At 42.4% G+C, this 12,661-nt stretch overlaps 1 protein-coding gene and 1 pseudogene across 1 annotated transcript in view; both read right to left on the bottom strand.

Moving 5' to 3' along the window:
* Crebl2 (cAMP responsive element binding protein like 2) overlaps positions 1-12,661 on the bottom strand; it is a 30,313-nt gene that overhangs the window by 15,145 nt on the left and 2,507 nt on the right. The gene's annotated exons all lie outside the window — the stretch shown is intronic.
* LOC118579475 lies at positions 6,246-11,271 on the bottom strand (annotated as a pseudogene).

Here is a 12,661-nt window from a genome sequence, read left to right as displayed (position 1 = left end):
TTGTCAAAAATTGGTTCTTTGAAAGCTTTTCTGGTATGCACCATCATATTTATATCCCAGTATAACCAGAAAGCTTTACAGGGCCAAATATTTATTAGTAGTTGCAGAATGGCCTCAGTGACCTCAGCATTATGCAATTTTATATGATGTTTATATTTCGTAAACTATACAAGTTAAAAACAATATTTTAAAACAATACTGCATTGAATTTGTGATTGCTACAGTTTTTGGAAAGCAATATAAAGGGTCAGATTTGACAAAGCACGGAGGTACAGAACTTGCCCAACATGTACATGTAATATATAATGCCAGGCATGGTAGAACATGCTGTATTCAGGAGGCTGAGGCAGGAGGGCTGCTCTGAGTTCATGATCAACCTCAGCTACAGAATGTGACCCTGTTTCTAAAGATAGACACAGACAGACAGACAGACAGACACACACACACACACACACACACACACACACACACACACACAGAGGAGGGACAGAGCATATGTCTATAATCTCAGCACTTAGGTAACTAAGCAAGGGATCTGAAGGCAGCCTGTGCTTCCTTCACAGTGAGAATTTATCCCCATAAGAATGAATGAGATGACAGAGAATAAAGGTGCTCTTTGCATAAACTTGATGACCTGAGTTTAATTCCTGGATCCCATGGTGGGACAGAAGGAGAAAATCAATTCCTGAAAAGTTGATTTCTGACCTCCATATGCCATGTCACATGTGCACTCTTAATCTCTCTTTTCTCATATACACCACAATAATAATTCTTTTTTGTTTGTTTGTTTGTTTGTTTTGTTTTTTGAGACAGGGTTTCTCTGTGTAGCTTTGCACCTTTCCTGGAACCCGCTTTGGAGACCAGGCTGGCCTCGAACTCACAGAGATCCACCTGCCTCTGCCTCCCAGGTGCTGGGATTAAAGGCATGCACCACCGCCCGGCCACAATAATAACTCTTTTAAAGAAGGCAATCTATGTTATGTTACAGTGCAGGTGAGTCAGCAATCCCACAGTGCTGTATCACTCCTTCACATACTGCTGCTCTAGTTAACTCATGGATGGCTGCTGTTGAGAACAGCCATCTCTGCCAGCAAGAGAACAGAGTGTACAACAGAGTTCTGAGCCAAATCTAGCACAGCCATTACACAAATCATAATTATCTATTTAGCTTTCATAGTAAAATATGCAGTTACTGTATTCCATTTATTCTTTGTATTATGGGCATTTTGCTTGCATGTATATCTGGGCAGCACTTATGTACCTGATGCCTGTGAAGACTAGAAGGTGGTGTTGGGTCGCTTTGGAACTGGAGTTAGAAGCAGTTGTGAGTGCTGAGCATCAAACCTGAGTCCTCTGGAAGAGGAGCCAATGCACTTAACTACAGAGCCATCACTCCAACCCCAGGTATTCCTTTCTTAAAGCTGAAAGATACAGTAATTTAACTGGGAGGTTCTGTACTTTCTGTTATCAATACAATTAGATTTAATGGTATATAACCACTACTTCTCTAGCTTAACTGCTTCTGCAATGGGCCACAGTGTCTGCTTTCTGGACCAGCCACAGTCTAGTATTTAAGTACACCAGCGTTCTAGAGAGTTGCTAGTATCAGAGGATTGTTGTAAATAACCTCAAATGTTGTAATATATCACAGAAGTTTGTAAAACCAAAGCTTTATATAAATATGTTAGAACATCAGTTGCTTTAACACCTGAACTTTATGCATGTCATAAGCCACTTAAGTATCAATGGGGGATGGTTCAATGGTTAAAAGCATGCACCGCTTTTGCACAGAACTTGAATATGGTTCCTAGCACCCACTTCAGGCATCTCACAGCTACCAGTAACTTCAGCTCCAATGAGATCCAAGTCTCTGGCTTCCGTGGGCACCTGTACACACATGTGCATACCCCCACACACGCACAAAATTTAAAAAATAATATTTTTTAAAAGTATTGACTTTGTTTCTCTTTCTAGCTAGTTAGGACGACTATATAGACCAGACTGGCCTCACATCTGAAGCTGAAGTGATTCTCTTGCCTTTGCTTCCTGAGTGCTGGGACTTACAGACTTGCATCTATGAACTATCTGTTTATAACATCTTCTCTTTTAGCTGAGTGTGATGGTACACGCCTTTAACCCAGAACTTGGGAGGCAGAGGCAGGCGGATGTCTTAAGTTCAAGGTCAGCCTGGTCTACAGAGTGAGTTCCAGGGCAGTTAGGGCTATACAGAGAAACCCTGTCTCAAGAAACAAAACAATTTTTTTCTCTTTTAAGTCAAGCAAAAATAAAAATGTCATGACTTTTAGAAACTAAATACCTGGAACAATATTATAATTCTAAGTACACAGTAATAAATATTTAGTGTGGTAAAATATTTCTCAATAATCAGAGAAGACTGGGAAATTAGAAAACTATTTTGAGAAAACAGACTATATTTCTGCCTCTGAATGAAAATGAGAAACCGAATACCAAATCTTACGTGATGTAACTAAAGTGCTGCTCAGAGGACATTCCCCATCAACATGGAGAAGAAAGGTCTAAAATCAATAAGTCAACTTTCCATCTTTAGAAGCTAGAGGAAGGCAGAAAATCAGAGCCAAAGTGAAGACAGATGGTAATCAATACCACAGGGGAGCCCTTCGCAAGGCAGCAGAGCAGACTCAAGACAGAGTGGGGGGTGGGGGTGGACCTCGAGCATGCAGTCTGAATTCGTTCCCAAAATCCAGAGGAAAGCCAGATTTAAGTGACTGCCAGTAAATTATACCAACATTTAAATAGTGAACATTTAGGCTGGGCATAGTGGCCCATGTCCATAAGCACTTAGGAAGCAGAGTTCAAAGGCTGCTCTGGGCTACACGAGACCCTGCCTCAAAACACAAAACCAAATAATTAACACTAACCCTTCACAAAAAATCTCAAGAAATGTAAAAGGAAAGAACATTTCCCAATTCCAAGGAGGCTAACACTAGAAGGAGCCAGGGGTGGTAATCCTAGGATGTAGGAAGCTGAGGCAGGAAGATCACATGTTCAAGGCCAAGCTGGTTTATATAGTAAGACTGTCTCCAAACAGGAACAAGGGGATGAGAATGTAGTTAGCTGATGGAGTACTTATCTAACATAAAGCCTGGGTTCAACTCCCAGCACCACATAAACTGGACATGTTAGCACATGCCTGTAATCCCAGCATGTGGGAGGTATAGGCAGGAGGATTAGAAATTCAATATCATCCTTATCTACATATTGAGTATTAGGTCAGCCTTGGCTACATGAGACTCAATCTCACAAAAAAGTGAGGGGGAGCCAGGAAGATAACTCACAGGTTAAGGGTGCTTGCTGCATAATCACTAGTATCAAAGTTCAGATCCTGGCACCCATGTATCAAGCAAGGCATTTAGTACAGGCCAATAAACCCCAGTTCTAAGGGAGGCAGAAACAGTAAAATCACTGGTGCTTGCCAGCTTCTAGCCTGGCTGAAAAATACAAATCCCAGGTTCAGAGAGAACCCTAACCCTGAGTCAGAGAGAGACCCTGCCTCAAAGGAATAGATGGAGAGTGATAAAAGAGGATATTAACATGTGCAGCTGCGCACACATACACATGCACACTGACACAAACAAACATCAAAACAGAAAACAAACAAACAAAGCCCATAAGACTGAATTCAGTAACACAAAGAGGACTCTACTCCTTAGCCAAGAGAGACTTATCCTAAGAATAAAGACAAGTTTAACATCTGGAGATATTTTACAAAACACCATATCAACAGGGAGAGAGGGAGGCACAGAGAGAGAGAGAGAGAGAGAGAGAGAGAGAGAGAGAGAGAGTGAGTCAGTCAGTCAGTCCAGTGTTCAAGAGTATCCTGGGATCCATGAGACAATGTCAAATAAACGACTGCCCTCCAAATTCCTACATAGATAGTCAAGTTTTGTTCAAGATTCAATTATCATTCTAATTATACTTATTCATTTCCTTTATATAAAGTACAAATACAGGGCTGGAGAGATGGCTCAGAGGTTAAGAGCACTGACTGCTCTTCCAGAGGTCCTGAGTTCAATTCCCAGCACCCACATGGTGATTCACCATCTGTAATGAGATCTGGTGCCCTCTTCTGTGTACATAATAAATAAATAAATAAATCTTTGTTAAAAAAAAAAGAAAGAAGTACAAATACAGCCTTATCCAAAGTGATGAAAAGTTACAAAACTTTTTATAGTATAGACTATATAGAGCACACACACAAAGTTCCTCTGCAGACAGATGTCTCAACTGCTGCCTTAGAAGCTTTCTCAGTCTAAGGACCCTTCCTCACCAATTCTGTGGTTAGAGAAGTGATGAAACTGAGCTGAGCAGACCCTAAGTGACAGGAGAGCTTCAGCAGCCCCACTTAAACACCAGCTCCTGTGATGCTGGTGACATGGAAAGCAAGACGAGGCACGAAGGGCATCTGAGCCTACAGAAGCAGCACCTCCTCTTCATCCAAGGTGTCATCTGCACCACATGGGAGGCAGTGGCAGCCTTTTCCTGTAGGGCTTAATAGCCATGAGGGTGGCCGAGACCAAGGAGGCAAACAGCAGTAGCAGTGATCCCCTAGCCAACAGTCTGTCCTCCACCTGTGTGTTTCTGCATCTCTTCAGCTTCACCTGGATTCTCAAGTTCTACATATGTGTAGCTTTTGGAAAGATGAAGATGGAGCCTTTTTAAAAATGTATTTTATGTGCATTGGTGTGAAGGTGTCAGATCCTCTAAATAGGAGTTACAGACAGTTGTGAGCTGCCATGTGGATGCTGGGAATTGAACCTGGGTCCCCTGGAAGAGCAGTCAGTGCTCTTAACTGCTGAGCCATCTCTCAGGCCCTGGATGTATCCTTTCTATAAGCATACCAATCATTTTGATTTTCCCACAGGTGGAATACATCTTCATGGTGTGAGCCTTGGTCATATTACTGTTGAGTCTCCCAGTGTGCACTCTGGTGGTTTTAAGAAGGACTCTGCCTTGTCCTCTTTCAGCTGATTTGGATTCAGGGCAGGAGTGCCTGTCTTGTGCGGGCACTAAGGAGCCAGACAGAGTGGCTGTGGGTCATCCTGGAGCCCCTGCTCAGGCCCAAGCTGAGCTGCACAGGGACCTGGTGCTGCTGTTTGCACCTGAAACGCTGCGCCTCTTCAGTCTTGTCCCTGCCAGTCCTTTTTGCTTGATGCCTTTAGCCCCTCCAGCTTTAGGGCCGTCACGGGAGCAGTCCTTGGGTTTGGTTAGAGCTCTAGTGCTGGGCTTTTTATTTTCTTTGCCTCCTTGAAAGCTCTTCCTCTTCATTCCTGATAAATCCATTATCTTCTTTTGAAGTGCTCACCACAGCCAAACAGCCTCACTTATCTGAACTCCCACATCTAACTCAAGTCTCAGAAGAAATCCCTAATTGATTGCAATTAGGCCAAAGAACAGCATCCTCCAGCAGCTGCCGCCTCCTCACGCTCCTCTCAGAACTGGTGAGCAACTCAAAACTTTTTTTAAGTCTGAAGCCTTTACATGACAAAACTATAGAGCCAACACAGGGGGAACTTTCTCAGTCTGATAAAGATCATCTACAAAACACCCACAGCATCATAGTTGTTGAGGAAAGACTGAATGCTTTCTGCCAAAGATTAGAAACGAGACAAGGATCGTGTCTTCTCTCACCACTCTTAGTCAACAGGAAAGAAAAAGAAACAGAAGGCAATTCAGATAAAGAATAAAAAAGCCAAATTGTCTGTCTTTAGATAACATGATCTTGTATGTTGAAAATCCAAAAGAATCCACACAAAAACTATTGGAGCAAATGAATGAGTACAGCAAGGTTGCAGGACACAAGATCTACATACAAAGTCTATTCACTATCAAGGAAAATCTGGAAATGAAAATAAAGCAATTCTGGGGCTGAAGATAGAGCACAATGGTTATGAGCACTGTGGCTCCTGCAGAGGACCCAGGTTTGATTCCTAAAACCTACATGGCGGCTCATAACATGTGAGCCACTCTAGTTCCAGGGGATACAGCCTCCTCTTCTGGTCTCCACAGGCACTGCATGCACATGGTATACAGACACACATGCAGGCAAACACCCATACACATAAAATAAATAGATCTAAAAAATAGGCAAACAAGCAATTTGATGTGCAGCTAACTCTATTACTGCCATACCCACTGCTCTCTTCAGGGTGCTAAAGCTTCTGTTTCTTTTTCATTTTTTAAATACAGTCCAGGTCCTTTATATCTTTTTGTACATTAGGCCATGAATTCATATGGAATGGGCTCCAGCAGCTCAGGCTCCTTCCCGTTAGTCCTCACAAAGTGTGCTTCTCCAGGTAGAGCAGGTTGACACTTCAGCTGAACCCAGGTGCCCTTCTCTTTGGCTTTCTTTTTCTTCTGGTCATTTTCCTTCACCCACTTCATGAAGCTATTTCAGCTCTTAAAAGTGCTTGATGTGCTCAATCTGCACATTAATTCTCTTGACAAAGATCTTGCCCTTAGCTTGCTTATTTACAGTGATGCCCACGGCATGTTGGGTAACATCATAGACTCTTCTGGTTTTGCCTTGTTTACACTCATGGGGTCTTCCCCTTTGAACAGTGCACATTCCCTTGATGTCTATAATACTACCCTTCTTGTAGATTCACATGTACATGGCCAAGGGAACAACTCCACATTTCCTAAAAGGTCTGGTGAACATATAGAGAGTGCCATCCTCTATCCCTTTGTGTTTGTCATTTTGGCCGGTTCCTGGAAGATGGCTGCTGTGCCTGAGAGGAAAGTGTTTCTTTTTATTCACATTTACTTATCTATTATTTATGTGTGGATGTGCATGTGCCATAGCATGTGTGTAAAGGTGAGAAGACAACCTGTAGGAGCTGCTTCTTTCTTTTCACCAGGAGAGTTCTGGAAATTGGTCTTACTCAACTATATCAATGAAAAACAATTAGGAATCTAGAATACTCACATTCATGGTCAACTAATTTTCAGAAAGTACAGGTGGGTGTAGCTCACCAGTTTAGCACAGATACATGTTTTGAAAGTGTAAGGCCCTGGGCTTAATCTCTAGCTTCCTAACCCCCAAAATATCCAAATAATTTATTATTATTAATTGTTGTTTTGAGACAAAGTCTCATTATGTAATGTTTGCTGGTCTAGAACTTGATATGAAGACCAGGCTGGCCTCAAACTCAAAGATCCACCTACTTCTGCCTCCTGAGTGCTGAGACAAAACACGTCACCACCATACCCAGCTGACAACAAAACAGTTAAAGGAGAAAGAACAGTCATATTAATAGAGTTCTAGGACAGCTGGGTAGCCACGTGAAAAAGAATTGTGTTGCACTTCTAACCCATCTTGCTGGCCCTTACAGTTAATTTTTGTGCATGCACATACAGAGACAGACACCTCCCCAAATAAACAATGTAATAAAATTTAACTACAAACAAAGGGATAATAATAATAACTAAAATCATCAAACTCTTGTGACTTTTCACTGGGCAATACTTTCTTAGCTGTGATACTGCAAACACAAAACAGCCAAAATTATTACTCACTGAACTTCATCAAAATTAAAAAGTTGGTGCTTTAAAGACATTGTCAAAGTAAGAGGACAATGCACAGTAGAGTAGAAAACATTCATATGTCATATTTAAGGTAAAGGACTTGTAGCCAGCACATTGAAGAACTCTCCAAAATCAATAATGAAAAGACAACCCAATTAAAAGGCTGGTAATGGCATTCATAGCCTCGTGGGATAGGACGGGACATTGGTTCACAGCGATGAGCTGACGCTGGCCTGCTGTCCATACTGGAGTCCATGCTTCTGTTTTGACAAAAGCACAAGGCCTGACAATGCAGTGTCACACTGTCCCTGCCCTTACTGTCCTCTGTGTCCCACCTACTCCTCCCTCTGAAGCTCAGGGACCACTGATCTCCTCTTTCCACAGCTCTGCCTTTTCCAGACTGTTCCACAGAAGTACCAGCACACAGCCTTTTCCAACTGACCTCTCTTGCCTAGTCACTCACATGTAGGCTCCTGGAGTCTTAGACAACTCCCTGGAACCTTTCATAGCTTCATGTTTCTCTTCGTTACTGAATAACACTTCACTGTATGAATGCGTTAGTTTGTTCAGAAGATGAAATACAATGGAATTAGTAGCAATTGCCATGTAACACTGAGAACATACTAAAAAGGAATTTGTATGTGGAGTGAATTTATGATACATGAATTATCTTTCAATAAAGCTGTGATTAAAACAACAGCAAAAATGTGGGGGCAGACAACGTGGTTTGCCAGGTCAGGGGCCTGATTTCAATCCTTGGAGCCCACATGGAGGAAGGAGAGAACTCCCCACAAGTTTTCCTTTGATATCTGTTAGTGTACAGTGGCATGTGAACACCCCCTTCCACACTAATGCAGTCACTTTTAAAGGAAAATGAAGAGTGGAAGTGAAGAATCAGGACAGCACATGGAAGCTGGTACAGTGCACATGTGGGCTCTCATCCCAGCACTCAGGTGGAGGCAGGAGGAGTAGGAGTTAAGGTCACCCTCAGCTACACAGGGAAGAAAAAAAAGGCCCATGGACTAAGAATACTGCTTAGCACAGCATCTATTTAGCATGCACAAAGTCCTCATTCCCTTGATGGGATGTATAGACACAGAAACTTACGAGAACAAATGTTATGGCCAGGAGAACCCAACGTGTTCTAATTAGGAGAATTAAAAAGCCAAGAATTGCCCTGTGTGGTGGTGCACACCTTTAATTCCAGCACTCCAAGACCAGAGGCAGGTGGATCTCTAAGAGTTCCAGGCCAGCTCTGTCTACAAAGGGAGTTCAAGGACAGCCAGGGCTGTTACTCAGAGAAACCATGTCTCAAAACAAAACAAAGTAAATCAATAAGTAAATAGGTAAATACATAAGTAAATAGGTAAATAAACAAGCCAACAGAAAGAAAGTAGTCTGCAAGGCCTGAGGATATTACAGATAGCTCAGACTTCAGGGAACAGCTCTAACTTCTGCAGAAGCCAGGACGTGATTGTAGTTATGTGTTTTGTAGGAACTTCTGGGGCGTCTCAAAATAAGAAACCCTAACCTTATTCCAAAGACTCTTAAGAGTTTTATTTTATTTTTTTTAACCTCCAGTCTTTTGGTTAAGCCAGGGTATTCATGAGAAAGCACTGTCGTCCACTCAGCCTGAGTGAGGAACCCTCCATGCTGTCTCATGACACCACACCCCTGCATACGAACACTTCCATCCTTGTCTTTTTCAGATAAAAGGGGAAATCCAATCCTTTATTTAAAAAAAAAACCAAAAACCTTTTATTTGCATATTTTTATGCTGAATTTGTTCCTGTGCCACAAGTTTTTGTGTCTGTGTTTCTTCTGGAATATGTTTTCTTTGCAGCCTCCTCCTCTGACTTTGGAACAACTTGTTCATTTTCAGTGAGGATCATCTCAGTGTGGCAGGACAGGGGAGCTCATTCGCGGGTTAAGGACACATCTTGGGTGCTCTGTTCAGTGACTAGAGAATCTACATCTAAACCCTTGAGTTCAGCATTGCTCTCTGTTCTTTTAACCATGCGCAGTAAAAAGTTCAGCATTCTTCTTGGGTCACTGACCCTGTGTCCAGTCTTAGTGTTTGGCCTAGGCACAACCACCAGCTCTACTATTACACCACCAAAACGCACATACCACTTCTTTAAAGTGACATCTTTGAGACCCTTGGTAGCTTTTCAGATATGCACATCTTTGATGTCTGGGCAGTTTCACAGGTGATCTTAAAGTAAATGTGAAGACTTGAACCTTTAAAATTTTTTGTTTGAATTATTTGTTATGAGTATGGATGTTTGCCTACATGTGAGCCTGTGTACCACATGAGTACCTCATGCCCTTGGAGGCCAGGAGAGGCACTGGATGCCCTGGAACTGGAGTTACAGGTGGTTTTAAGTCACCCTTTGGGTGTTAGAAATTGAACTCAGGTGCTCTGAATGAGTAGCCAGTGCTCTTAACCACTTGAGTTCTCTCTAGCCCCTAGATTTGAGCCTCTTGGTTTGCATGATTTTCTGAGTCAAGACTACAGTGAACTATTTCACAGGTCACCTCAGGTGACTTACAGGAAGAGGCAGAAATTTATTCTTATGCTTAATTATCCACTTTGACCAAATACTGTAAAACTCTATTATGCCATCTTTTATGCATTTATTTACATTCAAATGCTCTAGTGGTTTTTAGTTGGTTGTTTTTTGAGATTGCCCAGGCTGACCTAAATTCACTATGTAGCCCAGAATATCCTTGAACTCACAACATTTCTTCTTCCTCAGCTTCCCAAGTGCTAGAATCACATATCTAACTAAAATGCTCCTTAAGGGAACTCAATAAAGATCCCATTGTTAAAAGAAGTGGTACCACAACCTCAACCAAGTTAGAAAGGGCCTCACTTCACCTTTCCCTTGGAAACACACAGCACAGCTGTACTACCTGCTGGTTAGAGACAGCTGTGTCCCAGCCACTGCCCTTCTCCACCTTCAAGAAATGGCAGGAGAGTGGCTCTCTCTGGGGCTCTGAGGGACTTCCCTCACCATGTGGTTTAGGGCTTTTTTTTTTTTTTAAAAAAAAAAAAAAAAAACAAGAGTTTCAGAAAGCAAGAGAGTGTAACCACGTCTTCCTGTTGCTAACCTTTCTGCCAGCTTCTCCTATCAGGAGAAAGAAGAAAACGCAGGCATCTCTAAACCCAGCATTAACTCTTACATCCCCTTTCCACCTCAGGTCTAGCCTGGGGCCACACACAGCTGTTGGCCCTGGAGCTAAGTAGTACTGCACAGTTAACACTGTGTGAACCTTAGCAATGCCTGACTGGGCTCAATGGTCTACACTTACAGTATATACTTCTCTGCCATCTAGTTCTCCCACAGTGGACATGGTTTGTTGTCTACCCTGTCATTACTCTGCTGAAACTGCTCTTGCTGAGTGTGGATGTGTATTTTTTCTTTTTCTTTTTATTTATTTATTTATTTATTTTTTTGAGGCAGGGTTTCCTGTGTTCCCAGGCCAGCCTCAAACTGACAATAACTTTCAACTTCTTTACTTGAGACAGGATCTCATTACATAGTCATGACTGGCCTGGAACTTACCATGTAAATCCTCCTACCTTTGCCTGAGATTGAAGGCTTGTGCTACCATGCCTGGACTGCCAGCAATCTTGAACTTTTGGTCTTCCTGGGTTGTGAGATAAGGGTGTGCAGCACCATGCCTGACCATCACCCTCATTTTTCATCTCCTGGCTGTAGTACCTTTCTAATTATCTGCCTCACCCACAGTAATGAAAGCTCCTTTAAAATAGCTACAAGTGCTTACTAACTTCCATCTCTACTGCCTACCACAGGTACATTGTAGGTAGACAAGTACTTGATAAATTAATGAACAAACAAGCAAGCTTTTCTGAAGCCCTTAAAGAGTAAAACATCTTAAATAAGTTTTCACCTAGTTTCTGTTTTGTTTTATTTTTTTGCGGGAGGCAAGGAGGAGTGAGAAGGGTCTTGTGTTTCCCTGGCTAGTCTTGACCTCCAGGTATAGCTAAGGATGGCCCTGAACTCCTGATATTCTTGCCTCTATCTCCAAAGTGCTGGAGTTTCAGGGATGTGCCACCATGCGTGGGTCTGGTTTCTAACTCAACTATGGAGGTACCCAAGTTCATGGACAAATTTCCTGTATAAGTTCGTGAACAGAAAAACAGGTGCACAGACATCTACTGCCAGACGTATTCAGATGTTCTGGCTCTTCTACCTTGGTGCTATGGAAAGTGTTGCTGGAGGAGGCTAGGAACAGGAGCAGATTGCTGGCTTACACGGCACTTCTAGGAGGAAGGCTCCAATGTGGCAGAGGATGGCTAAGGGGCCATGGGGAGAATGTCAGGATTTTGTTTTGAGGTTAAATCTCCTTACCACCACCTATTTAGAATTATTATTAAGGACAGAGACGACCCTTGATGGGTACAAAAGGTTAGCAGAGAGTGAGAAACCTCATGTCTACACAGTAGTGTGTAGCACAGGGCAGAGAAGGAAGGAAACGGTGGCCCATATTAACACTGTGGCCAGTAGCTGACCCACTCCTTCAAACAAAGCTGTCCTATACTGTTGGACTAGGCAATATTCCTCAGAGGAAGGCAAGAACACATCTGATTTAGAATATTTCAACTTATTCATTCAATAAACATAAAAGTTGAAAATAAACACAAGAACCTTCTATGATTTAAAACAGGGTATCTCTATTTTCTTTCTTCCTAGTGGAAGATGCACAGGAAGCCTTAGAAAGTGACCTTTGTCAAACAATGCAAGGACAGAGCTCAAGTTCATCTTATGTCCCATCATGCCACTCTTGTCCTGTCTGGGGTATAGGTAAGTATAAGCATGGCTACAAATGTCACTTAGCAATGACTAAAACAAGGATGTCAAAACCCACAGTGTCTCTGCTTGGTAATATGATAAGGTTGTGTTTGCTGAGTACTGACTGTGTGTGAGAGTCAGTACTAACCACTCTAGGGTGTACCTTCTTGAACCCAGTCTGAGCAAGCCTCCAAGGAAGGGAGTGGCCTCATTTAAGAGTAGGAAGATGATCAGAGAGCTTCAGCAATCTAGCTAGCTTTTCCTTCCTAACAAAC

Source organism: Onychomys torridus, chromosome 3 (assembly GCF_903995425.1).
Source record: "Onychomys torridus chromosome 3, mOncTor1.1, whole genome shotgun sequence".
In the NCBI taxonomy this organism is placed as follows: domain Eukaryota; kingdom Metazoa; phylum Chordata; class Mammalia; order Rodentia; family Cricetidae; genus Onychomys; species Onychomys torridus.
The sequence above is the reverse complement of the archived record's forward strand: the minus strand, read 5'-3'. Positions and strand labels throughout refer to the sequence as shown.